General features: G+C 38.8%; 1 long non-coding RNA gene across 2 annotated transcripts; it reads left to right on the forward strand.

Annotated features, from left to right (window-relative positions):
* The first annotated feature begins 650 nt into the window (after positions 1–650).
* Positions 651–18,812, forward strand: LOC105475978 (uncharacterized). 2 transcript variants are annotated; one of them, XR_983759.3, is made up of 6 exons: positions 651–756; positions 12,096–12,223; positions 12,937–13,049; positions 15,378–15,446; positions 15,953–16,053; positions 18,374–18,812. It is a non-coding gene; the product is annotated as an uncharacterized lncRNA (long non-coding RNA). The 2 variants fall into 2 exon arrangements; XR_011606471.1 differs by lacking the exon at positions 651–756 and adding an exon at positions 9,649–9,663 and having other exon boundaries at positions 12,126–12,223.
* Positions 18,813–19,896: the final 1,084 nt, after the last annotated feature.

Genomic DNA, 19,896 nt, shown 5'->3' on the forward strand with positions numbered 1-19,896 from the left:
CAAAAATATCATTAACTTTACTTTAGAAGCAATCTAAGAAATTGAGTAAGTATTGCTAGCGCCAAAGAAATACCGCTTTTCCTTTCAATATTTTTAGCAATCATGCATATTTGTTTAATTAAATGCAGAAATCACTATACCTTCTATATATAGCATTTTGTGTTGGATTTTAAATATGTGCCACAATTAAGGACTGTCACCCTGCTCAACAGCACTTCTATATCTTTTCTTTCAGCTATTACCTGTATGTGAGATGTTCCTGACTGTAACCACAGTGTCATGTTCTTTTAAAGAAAAAGATAAAAAAATTAGAGCCAAAGAATATTTCAGATCTGTTGGAGGTTCATGAGACCTTGCTCTGTTGGTGTTTCAGTCTATGGTTATATATTACTAATGTGAGCATGTGAATATATACCTGAATATATACCACAGGAATCTTCCACCAAAATATCCATGCATATTCTGGATTTGATTACTTATCATATGATTTTAGGGGTGTGGTAAAATCTGTTTTGCTCAAATGTATATCTCCTTTGCTAACTGCCTCAGTAGCTAATATTCCAGCAAGAGACGGTCATGGCAGTGGGTTGGAAGGTTCTGTTTTCTGCTGTCTCCTAGGAAACATGCACATATCAGCTGTAGTGAATGAATTCCCTAATCAACCGTCAATACCTTGTTTTGGATTAGTAGCTAAGATTATTTTTCTACAGGTGTAGAAATAAGAGAACATATTTTTTAGGTGAGGTCAAGAGACAGGTATGTTTTGAAAATGAGAGAGGGCCAGTTTTATTTCAAGTCGAATAATGATGTGCTGAGGAATTCAAGACAGAACATCTTTACAGGAAGCTGTGGGGGAGGAGAAGGATTGAAATTGGATTTTGGAGACTTGGCTTTAAATTCTTGATATGACCTGCCATGTACTCAATGTATGACCTTGGAAATGTACTTAACATTACTGAACTTCATTTTCCTAATTGTATAAAGTGTAAATAACTATGTGTTCACCAGAATTATGCTGTGAGGGTGAAGTGGGGACAAATTATGTGAATGTATGTGGCATGTATAAGCATCTAAGGAATTCCCCCGGGGAAAAAAGAAAACAAAATGGTATGTTAGAAAAAGTAAGGGTTATGGAGCTACCTAAATCAGGGTTTGTATCCATCACCTATGAGCTGTATGACCTTGCATCTGTGCCTCAGTTTCCACATTTGACTAGTGAAAATATAGTCCTTACCGTAAAGAGTTATTTTGGAGGTGAAATACGATGACATGCATAAAACACCTGACACAGTGTCTGCTTGATGGTATGACACCCATTGAAGTTGAATCAATTTGAATTTCACTGGAAAGCTGGAGCCCAAGTGGCTTTTCTAAAAATCTCAATGTATTAAATTTCAAATATGTCTTCCAATAACACTATTATAGTGAAATTGTTAGGAAGCAATCAGCCTTGTGTCTGTGCCTGTGACCCCTGACATTAATCAGCACATGCTTAAATCTACTAAATTCAGTTTAGTTGGTTGCCATGCAACCTGCTTTACACAGGCTATAATCCAAGACAAATGTTCCATTTTGTGTTTTTGCTTCCTTGTTTTTGTTTAATCTTTTGAAATATAATGGTAAGACACACCAGGTTGAAGTCACTTTTTTAAAAAGAATATTCCTTGATTTCTATTTAAAGTAGCTCCAGGTTGACACATCGACTTGTACGTTCATTTGGAATTCCAAGCACATCTGCCCACAGAAGCAATATTAGCCATGTTGATTAGGTCTCCAGGACACTCAAAAGGGAAAAAGGTAAAATCAATACAACTCACAAAGTCCCTGAACTGTAGGATTAATAGTACTACTCTGAGGTCTGCATTCTGGAGAGAAAGCACCATGACCCTTGGGGGCAGAATCAGCTAAGAAAAATTGTTAAAACAGTTCAAGTTTAAATTTGGCCCTTTGACATTTTCCACTCAGCACTTCTCAACTACTGCTAATCTTTCTTTTCCCAGGCCTCACATATTGCTTTTTAATAAAACACTCCATATCATTCTATTCAGTTTTCCTCTTCTCCCTGTCTCTCCCAGGAAAGCCGTTATGCTTTACCATGACCATGACTCACCTTTCCTTCACCTCCAAGTCAAACCCTTGTTTCCTCAGTGCCACTCTTCTCAACTAGGGATAAACAAGATGGTTGAATTAATTGGTAGCAAAGTGAATTATCTCTGATTTTACCAGCTAACAGTTTTTCACTTCTGCAAAAAACTATTATCCTCCCAAATTGACACCCAGTAGGTGGAATTTCAGGACACATAACAGGTAAAGTTAAAGCAAAAGACAACCTATTGTCTGTGTGTGCATGGCTGCTGCCTGTCATTCGGGTTCAAGGCTGTGGAGGTGGGATTAGGAGGTATGAGTAGGGGATTAAATCTATCTGTTCTCCTAGTCAAGCCTTGAGCCCAAGTGCCAAGTATCTTCAGATGAGGGGGTAGATTCATTTTTCTAATTTGTATAAAGATGTGGCAATGGCTACCAATGATCCCCGGGGCAGGCGAGCTAATTTTGGGCAAAGGACACTGAAGAGAGGCCAGCTCTACATAAAAGATCACAGCTTGGGCATGCCATTTTTGCTTTATCCAGCTAATTTCAGTCTATGGTTACTGATTTATAAAATTGTTAAATGTTTGTATTCATTTTCTCTTCTAGAACGGATTTTTGGCAGAATAGCAGTAGGAGGCAACATATTGAGGATCATACACGGGTCTATTGTAGGTCAGAGTCTATCAATGCTGAGAACGTGGTTTTTTGGTTTGTTTGGTTGGTTTTTTTTTTCTTTTTGGTGACTGGGGAGCATTCTCATGGAACATCCATTTTCTGCTGGTTGTTGATGCCTGAAGATACTTCCCAAACTCCTTGGACAGGGTTTACATGGCTATTTAGAAATTTCCCTGCATTTATCTCTTCTGACTTGTCTTCCTCTGTGTCTGTCACTCTCTTCCTCTTTTCTCTAGCCATAGTGAGCTTCTTTCAGTTTCCCCCAAAAGCCAGGCTTTCTCTTACCTCTAGAGCCTAGACTTTTGCATGCTCTTCTCTTTATTGCACTCCTTTTCCCACATTACTGCATATGGCTAATTCCTCTTTAATTCTTGAATTAAATATCGCTCTTTCCAGGCTCTTCATTTTTTAACTCCACTCAGCAAAGACTAGGTTAGACCACCTGCAAGGAATCCTATACCTTTTCTACTTTTTATTGTAATTACTTGTTTTCCTTGAAACACTGGAAGCTCTTTGCAGGAGAGGCCCTGTCTGTCTTACTCAAGGCTGTATCTCCAGCACCATGCACATTGGAAGTGCTCAATGAATGTCTGCCGAATGATTATTCTTGTCATACATATTGTACCTTTAGATCTACAGGTCTGTGGAGGAGCAAAATCACCATCTGGATTTGAGGCAGTGTACCTTGTAAAGATTAGAAATGCTCTGACCTGGTTGTATTAGTGAAAGGAATGCTGTGCATGCCTCAAATAATTCAGTCAGTAAGTCCTGTGTCTCCAAAATCATCTAATATAAAAAATATGTGAAAGAGGAAGAGACGAATAAAGGCTAACTTGGAAGTAGCAATTAACTTGAGTAGGAAAAGGGAAATGTGTTAGCCGGGCATGGTGGCGCATGCCTATAATCCCAGCTACTCAGGAGGCTGAGGCAGGAGAATCACTTGAGCCTGGAAGGTGGAGGTTGCAGTGAGCCGAGATCACACCACTGCACTCCAGCCTGGGCAACAGAGCGAGACTCTGTCTCAAAGAAAAAAAGAAAAGAAAGAAGTGTATAAGTCACTTAAGAGGTTTTGGAGGTATTGAGGTTGGTTGGGAGAACATACTCCCACAGTGCTAGTGTTTTTGGTCTGGATCCAACACGGGAATGAACTGTTGCCATGATTCTACTCTTATCTCTCTTTCACTTTTTTCTTTTGCTCCTCTGCTTACAAATACTTGGAGATAGCAAAATGGCATCTACCTAAAAGGCAGAAAGCCAGCTGTACCATTCAAAGAAAGTATGAATGCATTTATCCTAATATGAAGTCAGCAATTCAAATGAATATATTTATAAAATAAAAGGATTATGCATATATCTAAATGTCTAATCTGTCTACCTTTTAATCCATATTCTTCTCTCCACCAAACACACAGGCCAGGATCACAGCATTAAACTTTGTGCCTTTGTAATTTCACTCAGGGAGGAAAAGTTATTCTATTTAATTCACTTGTTTCCTTACCCCAAGAAGAGAGAAAATTGCTAATAGAGCTAGTTTGGATTGTAAAGAATGGACTGTCCCCCAAGGTTCAGCAAGAAACTTTGACCTTTCACTTACAACTGAAGACTCAGCTTTAGGAAAGGGCTGGAAATTTGTCAGGCAGCACAAGACAGCTGGTATACATTCTAGCATGGGCTGTTCCTCCAACCTGTAACTCAGACCATGATTATGTGCCTCTCCAGCAGTTGAGTCCCACTGGTGTTTTGTATAGAGCAGTTACAGGGTAATTCTGTGTCTACCTGTGGATGCTTTCACACCAGCACTCATTTTCCTAGGGCTGCAAGGCAGAGGAGGATTTTCTTTCAATCTTTAGGCAACTCCTGACAGAAGAAATAGAATGAAAACAAACCACTACCTGTTTTGTGTGGAGACACCAGTTTCAAAGCAGAGCTATTTTAAAACAAAGAAACAGATGGAGGATTTAAAAGAAAATGAATCTTGCGTTTGCTGTTTGGGAAAGCACTTACTGGGTAATTGCTAGGCTCTGAGTGATTTGAGGTGGAAAATGGGATGCAGATTTAATGAGATCCAGCCTAGGGCACCATTTGTGGAAGCCCAGAATGGCAATAGCAGAGAGTTATTTCATGCTTTCTGATGGCTCCTGCTTGGTCTCTGTGGAATGATAAGAATTTTCTAAGTACAGTGTTGTGGGATGTCTCTCCATTCCATAAAAATGTTTTCTGGTGACATCAATTTGTGCAGGTACACAGGCAAATCAATGGTAGCAGCCTGCTGTCCTTCCAGGACTAGAGGCCAGGCTGTTCCATCCCAAAGAGGTTGACTAATACGGCTTTAACAATCTCCACACTTGATGATAGACAGTTTTCTTTCTGGCTATAGGCTCCGACCTCCCTGTTCTTAGAGCATTGACTTAAGAAAACTAGCAATTGTAAATTCTTTCTCCACCCCTTTGAAATATATGTAAATCTTTTCCCAGTCTCTTGTAAATTTTACAACCCAGGCATGTCTTTCTCCAAGAGCTGAGAACCATCTCTTTGAAATGTAAATACTGAAGGAGAGAGCAATCCTAATTCCTTGTCTCTATGGCAGAGTAAGGGCCTAACTTCAGTGGGTGCCAATTAGCAAACACAGGTGGCCTAACTGCAGAGAGAAACTTTCACAAACCCAGGAATAACCAGCCATGCTGGACACATCCCACTGATCAGCCTCTCCCTACTGTTCTTCAGTACTTTTCCACTAGTTCACCCCAAGGCTTAAAAAATACTCCCACCATTTGTCTCCACATAATTGAATTCAGCCTTTTACCTTTGTTGCAATAGTCTTCAAAAGAATCTTCCTGGTCTGCTTAACTTTGGTGCAATTTTACTTTGATAAGGCCTAATGCAAAAAGCGATGGTAAAGACCTTGAGAGTTGTTTATCAAACTAGGGACATTCAATTACTAGGGTTGCCATAACAAAACACCATAGACTGAGTGGCTGAAACCACAGAATATATTTTCTCACAGTTCTGGAGCCTCAAAGCCCAGGATCAAGATGGTGGAATGTTTGTTTTTTCCTGAGGCCTCTCTCCTTGTCTTTAGGTGGCTGTGTTTTCACTGCATCCTTACATCGTCTTTCCTCTGTGTGCATGCCTGGTGCCTCTCTGTGTGTCCAAGTTTCCTCCTTGTATAAGGAGATGATTCCACTTTGATTAAGGCCAGCCTTAATGACCTCCTTTTTACTTAATCACCCTTTTAAATATCCTGTCTCCAAATACAGTCACATTCGGACTGGAAGTTCAGGCTTCAACATACGTATTGTTCGCAGGTGTAATTCAGCTCATTAACACTGACTTTCTATTTGTGTCGCTGCTGTCTCTACCATGCCTTTCTTAGAGGAAACTTTACTTTCCAAAGCTTCCAATCCAACCATTTTCTGAAAACTTTGCATTTCTAAAGAACAATGCATATCTTACTCATTTCTTACCCTCAGTACCAAAAATAGTAGTAGGTGAATACTCAATGCTTGAAGAATTAGTTGGACATATGGATAAGGTTTGGGGGAAGGGGGAGGATGGGGTTACTTAGCAGGGATTATGGTTTTGAAAGATTAAGATATTCATTACACAAGTTTAACTTTTGCTCCATTACAACAACACATCATCTTGAGGTGCAAATCAGTATATATCTTTTTTTTTAATCACTAATTGTGATGGAACTTACATAGTTATATTAATTTTTCATTGCAAGTGTTAAACAAATACCATTTAATATAGATAACAATTTTGGTTATTCTATTTTTGCATTTCTCTTTTAATAGGCCAGCATTCACACACACACACACACGCAAATCAAACTTTAAAATACTCTGTCTAATGCCACTCAAACAACTCTTTCAAAGTGTTTCAGAATTCTAGAGGCTTCAAGATGGCTGACTAGAGGCATGAGACACTCCCTCCCCCACAAAGAGGAACCAAAATAGTGAGTGGATGATCCACAGTTCAAACAGAGCATCCGAGACAGAATGCTGGAATTGAGCAAAGTACTGACAGGAAACAACACCTGAGACACAGAAGGAGTGAGAAGCAGGCAAATAGCCCAGCCAGGATCAGCCAGGAGCCTGGAGAGGCTCCCCTGTTCCAGGAAAGGGAAAGTGAGAAATCCCCAGTAGTTCACATTCCCACCGTGGACTCCTGGAATCCTAGCCATGGGATAGTCCTTTGACCCTGGCAACCCTGAGACTAATAGAAGGAGCTGCCTGTAGGTACCATGCAATAGCATTGCTGCAGAAAGGGAGCTGACACTGTATCCCACACACCCTGGAGACCCAAGCAGCAGCAACATGACACCATTTTGAGAGTGTACCCTCCAACAGACTGCATCCTGGCCCCGGGCTCATTCCACATCCTGGGAACCCCACTGACATCCCTCCATGTCCACCAAGAAGGCTGTGTGTCATGACACTGGTTGGACCTACCCAGCAGAGCAGTGGCATGACCCCCAACACAATGTCCTGCACCCAGGGCAAAGGGCAATTCAGCACACTGAGGATGCTGCCCCCAGGACAAAGGGAGGCAAAGAGCACTCCCCAGAGCTGGAAACCTACCTGCCTGCCAATGACGACTGCCAATGACAACAACCCCACCCTTAGCAGTAGGAGGCCACAGTGCACCTGCATGCTCCCTGATACCCACCGCCGCCACCACCACCACCACCACCACCACCACCACTGCTACTGGGGGTCAAAGAGCACACTCTTCAGAGCCTGAGAGCCGCCTGTCTGGGGCATCCACCACAAACCACTGCCTCCCCTGCCACACTCCTCCAGCAGCAGGACCCCCTTGCACATGCATGCACCCTGAAGAAAGGTTCTTCCTTTCTTTGTTGTAGCCGCCCCCTGAGCAATAAATGTGATACATCACATCAGTTCAATGAAGGACAAAAACCCTGTGATCATCTCAACAGACATAGAAAAGAATTTGATAAAATCAGCATCTCTTCATGATAAAAACTCTCAATGAACTAGGCATAGAAGAAAAGTATCTCCACATAATAAAGGCCAAATGTGACAAACACACAGCTAACATTATATTAAATGAGGAAAAGCTGAAAAGCCTTTCTTCCAAGAAATGGAACTTGATAAGAACGCCTACTTTCATGACTCTTCTGCTACGTAGAACTAGAACTGCTAGCCAGAGCAATCAGGCAAGGGAAGGAAATAAAATGCATCCAAATTGGAAAAGAGGACGTCAACTTGTCTCTCTTTGAAGATGACATAATTTTATATTTAGAAAAACCTACAGCCTCAATCAAAAAACTCTTAGATCTCATAAATGTAGTAAAGTTGTAGGATACAAAATTAATACACAGAAATCAGGACTGTTTTTATATACTAATAGCAAACTTGCTGAGAAAGAAATCAAGAAAGCAATCCCATTTACAATAATTGCAAAAAAAAAAAAAAAAAAAAAAAAAAAAAAGAAAGAAAAAAACCCACCTAGAAACAAAGAGCTGAAAAAACTCTACAAGGAAAACTAGAAACACTGGTGAAAGAAATTGAAGAGGACAAAAACAAATGAAAAGATATCCCATGCTCATAAATTAAAGAACTAACATTATTAAAATGACCATACTACCCAATCTACAGATTCAATCCCATCAAAATACTAATGACATTTTTCCCAGAAATGGAAAAAATACATCTAAAATTTGTATGTAACAAACAAAGAGCCTTACTAGACAAAACAATCACGAGCAAAAAGAACAAAGCTAGAGGTATCATACTATCTGATTTTAAAATATATTACAAGGCTATAGTAACCAACACAGCATGATATTGTTATAGAAACACACACATAGACTGATGGAACGGAATAGAAAATCCAGAAATAAAACCCCATGTTTATAGCCACCTTATCTTCCACAAAGCTGTCAAGAACATACAATGGGCAGAGAATACTATCTTCAATAAACAGTGCTGGGAAAACTGGATAACCGTATGCAGAAGAATGAAACTGCACCGCTCTCTCTCACCATATACAACATCAACTCATGATGAATTAAAGACTTTAACATAAGACCTGAAACTATGTAACTATCAAGGGAAAAAACAGGGAAAACCCTCTAAAACATTGGTCTAGGAAAAGACTATGGCTAAGACCCCGAAAGCACAGTCTACAAAAACAATAAATAGACAAAAGGGACAATATTAAACCAAAAATCTTCTGCACAGTAAAGGAAACAATAATTAATCAACAGTGCAAAGAGACAGCCTATGAAATAGGAGAAAGTATTTGCAAACTATTCACGCCATGAGGGACTAATATCCAGAATATACAAATAACCCAACAGAAAAAAAATAACAAATAATCTCATTTAAAAATAAGGAAAGGATATAAATAGACATTTATCAAAAGAAGACACACAAATTGCCAACAGGTATATTTAAAAAGTTCAATATCACTAATCCTCAGAGAAATGCAAATCAAAACCACAACAAGATATTATCTTACAGAAGTTAGAATGGCTATTGCTAAAAAGAAAAAGAAAAAAAAAAAAACAGATGCTGGAAAAGATGCATAAAAAGGGAACTCATTACTGTTTGTAGGAATGTAAATTATTACAGCCATTATGCAAGACAGTATGGAGATGTCTCAGAAAACTAAAAACTACCATACAATCCAGCAATTCCACTACTGGGTATTTATCCAAAGGAAAATCATTATATCAAAGGAGACCTGCACCCCTGACTTTTATTGCAGCACTATTCACTATAACAAGGAAAAGGAATCAACCTAAGTGTCCATCAACAGATAAACAGATTTAAAATGTGGCATATATACACAATGAAATACTATTCAGTCATAGTAAAGCATGGAATCTTGTTATTTGCAGCAACAAGGTTAGAACTGGAGGTCATCATGGTAAGTGAAATAAGCCAGATACAGAAAGACAAATATCACATGTTCTCACCATATGTGGGAGATTTTTTTAAAAGTTCATCTCCTAGAAGTAGAGAGTAGAATGATAGTTAACAGAAGCTGGGAAGGGTGTAGGGGAGGCAGAGGGGGTGAAGAGAGGTTGTTTAATGGATACAGTTAAATGGAAGGAATATATTCTAATGTTTGATAACAGACTAGGGTGACTATAGTTAACAACAATGTATTGTGTGTTTCAAAGTAGCTAGAAGAGAGGATTAGATACACTCTCAACACATAGAAATGATAAATGCCCCAGGTGATGGATACTCTAAGTACTCTGACTTGATCTACACATTTGTTCATGTAACAAATATCACTTGTACTTCATAACTATCTGAAAATAGTATGTATCAATACAAAATACAAAAAAGAAAGTGTTTCAAAAGACAGAAACGTAAAGCTGAGAGATTTATTTTAGAAGTCTATATAAAACCCACTGTATTACCTCAGATCAAGTTGTACTTTATATTAGAAAAACCCAGAAATTGTAAAATCTGAATAACATTATACATTATACATATATATAATACACATATAACATCATACATACATTATAACGAAGTATTTTCTTGTGTGAGATGTTCAATGTGCTTCGACAAATTCATTTGATTACTAATTTAAAATATTGATAAAAAGATTGTGAGCCAATATTTCTCATTAATAACCTACTGCCTGTTATAAATGTATTTGTGTTCTCTGAAATCAAATTTTAAAAACAAGCAGAGGCTTTTATGAATTGACACTGAAACCTCTTTTCGGAATGAGAAAGTTGTCCTTGAGGAACCTGAGGTTAAAAGCCAAGTTTTCTATTGCCAAGCTATTGGGTTCATGAATAAGGAAGGAAATGTGTATTTAGCTATTTGCATGGAACTTTTGTTATCTCAGTAAATTACTGAAAAATATGTATAAAGAGATAACTGCTTTCCTGTTTGACTTTATATTTACTATGTGCAATTTAAGTATGTATTATTGTGGTTTTTGTTTTCTAACTTTCCCTAAGATACATTTTTAGTCTTAATGAAAGTAATTTTATAGATTTATTTTTCCTAAACCCTACAACTTTGTCCACACATACTCAATACCTATCTAAGTTCCCTGACTGCAGTATTTACTGTACTGACTCTGCATATTCATAGCATTCAAGTCCCCAGGCCTCTACTCTTAACCTCTTAAGTGGTTTTTCTAGGGTGCTTCGTTACTTCCAAAGCACTCTCAAATTCTAAACAGTCATAGGGTTTTCCTTCCCTTATTCTTTTTAGTTTTTCATCTCACCCTTTCCTCCTTCTCCACACTCCACTTTTGGTGGAAATTGTTCACTTAAATATCCCCCAACACTCCCAGTATGATAAACAGTTCACAGTTGCCTAGTGTATTAGTCTGTTCTCACGTTGCTAATAAAGACATATCTGAGACTGGGTAATTCATAAAGGAAAGAGATTTAATTGACTCACTGTTCAGCATGGCTGGGGAGTCCTCAGGAAACTTAAAATCATGGCGGAAGGGGAAGCAAATATGTCCTCTTCACATGGCAGCAGGAAGGATAAGTGCCAAGCAAAAAAGGGGAAAAGCCCCTTATAAAACCATCAGAGTTCATGGGAACTCATTCACTATCATAAGAACAGCAGCATGGGGGTAACTGCCCCCGTGATTCAGTTACCTCCCACTGGGTTCCTCCCATGACATGTGGGGATTATGGGCGCTACAATTTAAGATGAAATTTTAGTGGGCACACAGACAAACCATATCACCTACTATCTACTATGTGCCAGGAACTGAGTGCAGTGCATGGATAATTCATTTTCTTTTCACAACAATCCTATGAGGTCATTGCTATTGATCATTATCCACATTTTAAAGAAGCACAGAGAGGTTAAGTTACTTTCTCAAGAACACACTAATTAGTGGTAAAGCCAGGATTTGAGTCCAGGTAGACAGGCTTCAGAATCTGTGACTAGTATACAAATAATGGATTATTCAATACAATATGAGTGGAAGTGATGTATAATAACTCCACAGAAACATCTAGCAAATCTCCATGCTTTTTCTTTCCCTTGGTCTGTTCTCTGAATTAAGACTATCCAGGAGAAGAATGCATAGTTCCAAGACTTGTATTAAATTGTGACATGAGTGAGATTTTGGGGCTGGGAGATGCTGAAAATTAAAAAAAAAAAAAAATACCTTTAGCATCCCAGTTTAAGGGTAGAACAGCTTGTTTAATATTCATTCATGTAAAGACGCTGGATTTAAAATCATATGGTGGCAAATGGTAATAGGAAAATTTGGATGCCAGGCGACACCCATTTACCAAAAAAAAAAAAAAAAAAAAAAAGTTTAAAGACGTTTTTACTCACATTTTAATTGTATCAAAATAACAGATCAGATTCTTGAAATAGACTTTCCTTAAGGTCAATTCAGGCAAGTGCACTGAGCACTGGCAGCCTCCCTCTTTCAAAGACACAAAGGAAGTTTCAAGAGGTGATTCAGAGTGAGAACTGGAGCTGTGGTAAGTTGAATTGTCTGCAATGCTGAATAACTTATAACCATAAACCCAGTGAAATGCAAATAAGAAAGAGCAAACGCAGGGAGATTACGATGGAAGTGTTATTACCATGTGATGTATGGATTTAGCTTCTAACAAAGTCCTTCAGCACTTCCATAGCTATACAAATAATATTTTATAAATTTATTTTAAAAATTTCTTAGACATATAGAGACCTTTGTAGCTTTACATAAATGCCTATATATGATTGTTGCATATATTATCATTTTTTGCTGTTTATTTGTTTTTTTTCTCAGGACCAGCATTTCTCTTTACTTCTTCATCCCTATTATTTCTGCTATCCTACCCAAAGTCTTATCCTTCCATTTTTATTTGTGCTTTAAAAATAATATGCAAATATATACATATATGTGGGTGTATTTATATGAACATAAAAATAAATGTACACATAAAATATAAACAAATTATGCATAGTCAAATATATGCACATATATCTACAACTATAAATATACATACACATTTGTATGTACATATATATCTTGTGCTGTCAGTTAACTTCTTCCTTCTGTGTTCTCCACACCTTAGTTTGTAGAAATGAAAGGGGGACTTCAAAACTCTGTATCCTGGCGTAATATGTGTCTTAGTCAACTTGAGCTGCTATATTAAAATATTGTATACTGGGTGGCTTATAAACAATTGGAATTTACTTCTCACAGTTCTGGAAGCTGGAGGTCCAGGATCAAGTGCTGGAAGATTTGGTGACTGGTGAGGGCTGCTTTCTGGTTCATAGACAATGGTCTTCTGGCCATGTCCTAACATGGAAGAAGGGGTGAGGGAATGCTGTGGAGAATCTTTTATGAGGGAATCAATTCCATTCATGAGCTCTCAGCCCCCATGACCCAATCATACCCTGTATTAGACCGTTCTCGCATTGCTATAAAGAAATACCTGAGACTGGGTAATTTATAAAGAAAAGAGGTTTAATTGGCTCACAATCTGCAAGCTGTACAGGAAGCATAGCAGCTTCTGCTTCTGGGGAGCCCTCTGGTAGTTTCCAATCATGGCAGAAGGCAAAGGCAGAGTGAGGCACTTCACATGGCCAGGACAGGAGGAAGAGAGAGGTGGAGAAGTGCTACATGCTTTTAAATAACCAGACTTCACGAGAACTCACCATCACGATGACAGCACCAAAGAGGATGACATTAAACCACAAGAAACCACTCCTATGGTCCAATCAATTGCCTCCCACCAGACCGCACCTCCAACATTAGGGATTATAATTGAAAATGAGATTTGGGTGGGGACACAGATCCAAACCATATCATTTCCCAAAAGTCTAATATCTTTATACATTATCTTGGAGGTTAAGATTTTAGCATATGAGTTTTGGGGAGGCACACATGTTCAGGTCATTGCCATATACCCACTTCCTCACTTTAACACCCACCTTCAAAGTCTGCCTCTTAGGTCGTCAAGGCTAATCCCATCAACCTCTTTATCCCTGTTTAATTGGTAACCACCAGTAGCTCAAGGACCCCAGGTTTATCCTTCCTGACTTTGCTTCATATGACTTCATATATCCTCTGGAATTCTGTCTCCTCTCAATTCCTCTATGCTCTCTGAGGCTTACGGTCTATCACTGTTCTCATTTTGAGTCTTCCCTTACCTGTGTATTAGTTTTCTGTGATTGTTGTAACAAATAACTACAAACTTGGTGACCTAAAACAATAGAAATTTATTCTCTAACACTTCTGGAGTCCACAAGACCAAATAAGTATCACTAGGCTGAAATCAAGGTGTCAGCAGGACTATGTCCCCTCTGGAGGCTCTAAGGAAAAACTTAGAAGTGAATTCTTCCCCAGTCGAGCCTTCAGAGTAGGTAAAAGCACCAGCTAAAACCCTGAATACAGTCAGTGAGAGACCCCCAAAGCCAGACCAGATGACCCAGTGATGCCTCATCCAGATTCTCGACCCACAGAAACTGTGAAATAATGTTGTTTCATGCCTCTAAATTTTAAGGTAGTTTGTTATATAGCAAAAAGTAACTAATAAAAGAATAGAGCAGAGTATTTTTAAGACCAGCAAGTGTCTTATATCATACCTGTCCACATCCCAATGGCCAGAATTCAGTTTCATGGCCCCAACCAAACTACATGGAAAGTTGACAATGTAGTCTTTCTATGTGCTTAGGAAGAGAAAAATAGTATGGTACACACATGTATTGTCATGCTGCAATCTCTTTATTCTCTGTATTGCAGCATTTTTTTCTAGATTTATGTATTTGCATATTTCTATTTATTGTGTCTTCTGCTATGAAATACTTTCTAAAAATTTTTCACAAGTGCATATCTATATCTTATGTTTTCTAGCTTCTGGGTTTCCAGAATTGATTTAGAAAGTCTCCATTAACATTTGATCTGATATAAAGTCCATTCTGTTTTCTTATAGGATTTCTATTTTTCTTATTTTTGGGTAAGTTTTAAACTCATAGGTAATTTATTTTCAAATGTGAAGTAGAATTGTATTTTCTTTCACATGGTTAATGATGATAGATGACATCATTTGTTAATTTTCTCCCCCTCCCCCACAGTTGAACTACCAACTTAGTCACATAGACCTACTAAGTTATCATAGAGACTAGGATTTATTTCTAGATCCTCTTTTCTGACCTATTAATCTAGTGTCTATTACTGTGCCAATATGATATCTAGTCTATTACAGTGCTTTCTACTGTTTTCTGATGTTTGTAAGGCAGGACTTCAACCCTATTTCATTCCTTTTTTGACTATTTTGGCAATTTTTTTCAATGTAAAATTTAACATCATTTCATCCAAAATCCTATACACACCCTAAATACTAAACAAAGAAATCATTTGAGTAGTCTGCCATAAATTAAATTTTAGAGTAATACTAATTTGGAGATAATATTTGTGTACCTACATTATTTATATTTATTTTTCCTTCTCAAAAATGATATATTTTAAAATATGTTTAAAAATATAACACATTCAATTTGTATGTATATGAACTGAACTAACTTGAAAACCACTGCAGTATTCATCAGTTTTTAGCCCTTTTGCATTGTTTTCTGTTTTGCTTTTTCTGCTATATATACAGATATTTATCTTTTTCCTATCTGTTTCTTAATTTGTTCCAGGGAAATAACACACCTTCCCTTGTGTCTTAATTTGCTCATCTCTGATTTGCAGAAATAAAGCCTTGTACAGTGAGTACTTGTAGCACATTGAGAGGCATAGAGTGTTGTGGTCATGGCAGGGTAGAATATTGGTTAAGACCACCTGGATTCAAATATCATTTCTACAACTTTCTGGCTTTGTAATTTGGGGAAAATTATTTAATTCTCTCATACCTCAATTAAGTTTAAAATGGGGATAATAGTTTTTGTAGGGTTGTTGTAAAGATTAAATTAATTAATTCATGAAATAATTTAGAATAATGCCCAGCACAGACCATGATTCTATAGGTGTTATCTGTTTTCTTAATGGTAGCAGGAGCAAGACATATTTGTTGAAATTCACTCTTCATTCTTTATATCTGCTTCAGAAACAATTATCTTCTATTAAAGGAGAATAATTAAGGTAACAAATTGTTATTTAGATTTAACTAAGTGAAAGATGTGTGTTATATCTAAAGGAATTTATAAATGTGAGATAGTTTGGTAATTTGCTTTTATTATAAAAAATGTTGAATTTGTTTACACTTGCTTTTCAGTGATTCTGATAAATAGCCCATACAAATGTACTTCTGTTCCTCAGTAAAATTTTAGTGATTTCCTCAAGGAAAAAAATTCAACAACAGCAAATCAACGAAGGGTATATTTTCATTTTCTTTTACTTTTTAAGAAAATTAGTTATTTGGCTTCTTGTTAATTTTTCAATACTATCACTCAAGAAAAGGCACGTAGGTCTTGCCTTAAACTGTTTTACTAAATCTACTATTTTGTATCAGCATTATTAGATGAAATGTTAATTAGCCTCAGGTGCCTGAACTATACCAAGAACTGTGCACCAATATTTATCCCAGAGGTACAACACTCAAGCACAAATGAAGGTTAGATGTGGCTGCAGAAAGAGAAATTCCCCCCTCCCCATTATTCTTATGTTTGCTTTCATAGTTCATTATATTAGTGTTTATGTGAAATAAGGGGAATTTTCTCTGATTTCTCTAATTTGTTTTAGAACCAACCCATCAAATCATGCCATTCATTCATCCATTTCTTCCAGTTTTCATGCATTTATTCAACAAGTGTTTACTAAGTATCTGGTAGGTTCTAGCCATTACTCTAAGAACTAGAGAAAGAGCGTAAAGAAAACAAACAAACGGGAAAACAACATCATCAAAAAACAGTTTCTGCCATTGAGAAGTTCTGGAGGGAAATTCACACACTTAGTAAGTAAATAGATCCATAACATAATGCCCAGGAATCACAAATACTCTGCCCGTGCAGAGAAGGTCATGCTGAGGGGCTATCATTTGGGCAGGAGTTTGTAGGAAGCTAGGGAAGTAGTGCCAGGGAGCCCTGGAGTAAGTGATACAGTCAGAGGCCACCAATATCAAAGTCTCTGAATATAAGTGCACTCGGTGTGTTTGAAAAGCAGGAAGAGGCCGGGCGCGGTGGCTCAAGCCTGTAATCCTAGCACTTTGGGAGGCCGAGATGGGCGGATCACGAGGTCAGGAGATCGAGACCATCCTGGCTAACACGGTGAAACCCCATCTCTACTAAAAAATACAAAAAACTAGCTGGGCGAGGTGGCGGGCGCCTGTAGTCCCAGCTACTCGGGAGGCTGAGGCAGGAGAATGGCGTAAACCCGGGAGGCCGAGCTTGCAGGGAGCCGAGATCTGGCTACTGCACTCCAGCCTGGGCGACAGAGCGAGACTCCGTCTCAAAAAAAAAAAAAGAAAAGAAAAGAAAAGCAGGAAGAAGGCCAATGAAGCTGAGTGCATGAGCACAGGGAAGAGCTCTGGGAGATAAGGTCAGAATGGGGCCTTGTAGATCAGGATAAGAACTCTGGACTTTATAATACAAAGAAAGGAAGTCACTGGATGGTCAGAACAGGGAGGGGGTGTTTTTATTTGCATTTTAAGTGGGTATTATCTTTATCCTTTTCTTTGCCAAAATCATTATCTCTCCAATCTCCACATTTGTCATGCTTTTACCAAAACCTGAGTAAGTTGGAAACTGGCTCCACTAACGAGTGGGGAATGGTCATGCCATTATAGCTCCATCTATGGGGTGGAATTGGCTGGGTGCCTCTGTAGCCAGTTCTAATGCCCCATAAAAAGACCATCTGAATCTTGTTCTCTCTATGAAAATAAAAATTAGAACCTCTGGCCTTAACTTGAGTGAGGATGTAGTTCACAATTGTGAGTCTTTATTCATTTTTATTTTGTTTGTCCTTCACTCATTCAACAAGTATACATTGACTATCTACATTCACTACTATGTGCCATCACTATGCTAAGCACCAAAGATACAACCATAAAGGAGATAGAAGCTTCTATCCTCACAGATATTCTAGTTCATTGACCTACATGTGATTCTAGGGCATGCTTTTCCTGGACCCAAGTAGCTAAAACTACTCCAGTTTCAGAAAATACTGCTCCACACCAAGGGGCTTGATCAGCTTGGCCACCAGACTCTCAAATAGCCATGCATTTGCCAGGTTAATATATTTATAACAATGAAGTGGCTGGATTTATAGTCACTGTTAAATATATACTCTGTGGCATGTTCTTAGTAGTAGTACCGTCTTCAAACAAAAGACAATTTCAATTAATTTTATGCTTCTAAGTGAAGGTACTTTGCCTCTGGCATGCTGGCCATTCCCTTATTATGTCTTTAATAATCTAAAACTTTAAGAAGGATCTATTGAATTAAAATGAAGCATTCACAGACACATAGACAATCATGCCTTGTGAACTGGAATATATGTAACAAGATTAAAAATTCATTCTTTTCTAAGAAGAGAGCCAACAGAGAAATAATTCAACATTTGGGATGAGAAATCAATTATATTCTCCCTCCCCGAGGAAACTAAGTATTTTAAGAGTTTATGAAAAAAAAAAAATATGTTTTTATAGCTTCATATAGGTGAAAACAGATTAGAAATATGACCAAATTATATTTTTCAGTATGTGAACTTGTTAATAAACCGAGAAGCATTTGCTGAGAACCTGTGCATGGAGAACTGAGACTACCCTGATTCTGAGGATACCTGGATGTTTGACTTTGACCCTTGACCAAGAAAAGCGAAATGAGACTTATGATGTGCTATTTAAAGTCCAAAACTTCCCTGAGGACAGCTAAGACTGGTTTGTTTACTGTTCATTTTTAGCTGTTTCAACCAGTTAGACAGTTGAGATTCGCTTTGTGACCAGGGGAACATAAAAGACCCTGCTGGGAACTTGACTTCACCTGAATTAAGATTCATCATACAAAACTTGGCAGTTCAATCCAGAGATGAAGCACGTTACTACATGAAAAAGAACCCTAACAAACTAGCATCTTGATGTTTTATGGATTTCCAATGCTGACTGATGTTCTTTTCTCTTACTGGATGTAGCATTTGCCTTTAAATAAAAGCCTTATGTAAATATGTTTTGAGGATTCATAGGAATCCTTTTAGAAATCTGAGCTTGTGATGTCTTTGTACTATATATTCAGCAGTGTGCTAGATACGTCTTTTGGAGAATACAAGAATATCAAGGAACTTAGAGTCCAGAAGGGAGGACAACAGTAAATAACATGTAGAGAAACTACAAACAATATGGATATAGGAACTAAAAAGAAATTATTTAGACAGTGAGGGGAAAAGAGCCCTTGGTAAGGCTTCTCCTTTAATTAAAAGCAGCCCCCAAATCATTTCTTTTCTAACAAAGAGTAGCATGTAAAATTGAGCTGCAGACATAGATAAGCTACCTAAAAAGCTTGCATAGCTAAATGCTGGCAGCGGTGCCAATAGGAAAAGACTGCTTGTGGGCCAGACATGTTCAGCCTGGGGCCTCCATCCTCCCCTTTCTTTGTCAACCACAGTGTATAGTAAGGAACAAACAACATGCTGGCGGCCAGGTAGAGAACTCATCTGCATAATAAAAGATTATAGTGGGATAGCCAGCTTCTTCGTGGGCTATGCAAACATCACACTGAAAGGTGACAACATGCTAGCAGCCCTAGCTCTCGGCACCTCCTCGGCCTCGGCGCCCACTCTGGCTGTGCTTGAGGAGCCCTGCAGCCCGCCAGGGCACTGTGGGAGCCTCTCTCTGGGTTGCCCAAGGCCAGAGCCGGCTCCCTGCTTGCTGGGAAGCGTGGAGGCAGAGGCGTGGGCAGAAACTGGGGCTGCGGGCAGGCTGGCAGTCCAGCACAAGTTCCGGAGGTTGTGGGCGCGGGCTCAGAGGGGCCGCACTTGGAGCAGCCTGCAGGGGCCACTAGCCCAGGGCAGTGAGGGGCTTAGTACCTGGGCCAGCAGCTGCGGAGGCTGCACCAGGTCCCGCAGCACTGCAGGCCCGCATGCACCACTCTCAAACTCTCCACGGGCCTCAGCCGCCTCCCTGTGGGACAGGGCTTGGGACCTGCAGCCTGCCATGTCCCAGCCGCCCCCTATGCGGTGGGCCCTAGCCTCACCAACAAGGCTGCCCCATGCTCCCCGGCACTCAGT

The sequence above is a fragment of the Macaca nemestrina genome, chromosome 8 (genome assembly GCF_043159975.1).
Source record: "Macaca nemestrina isolate mMacNem1 chromosome 8, mMacNem.hap1, whole genome shotgun sequence".
NCBI lineage: Eukaryota > Metazoa > Chordata > Mammalia > Primates > Cercopithecidae > Macaca > Macaca nemestrina.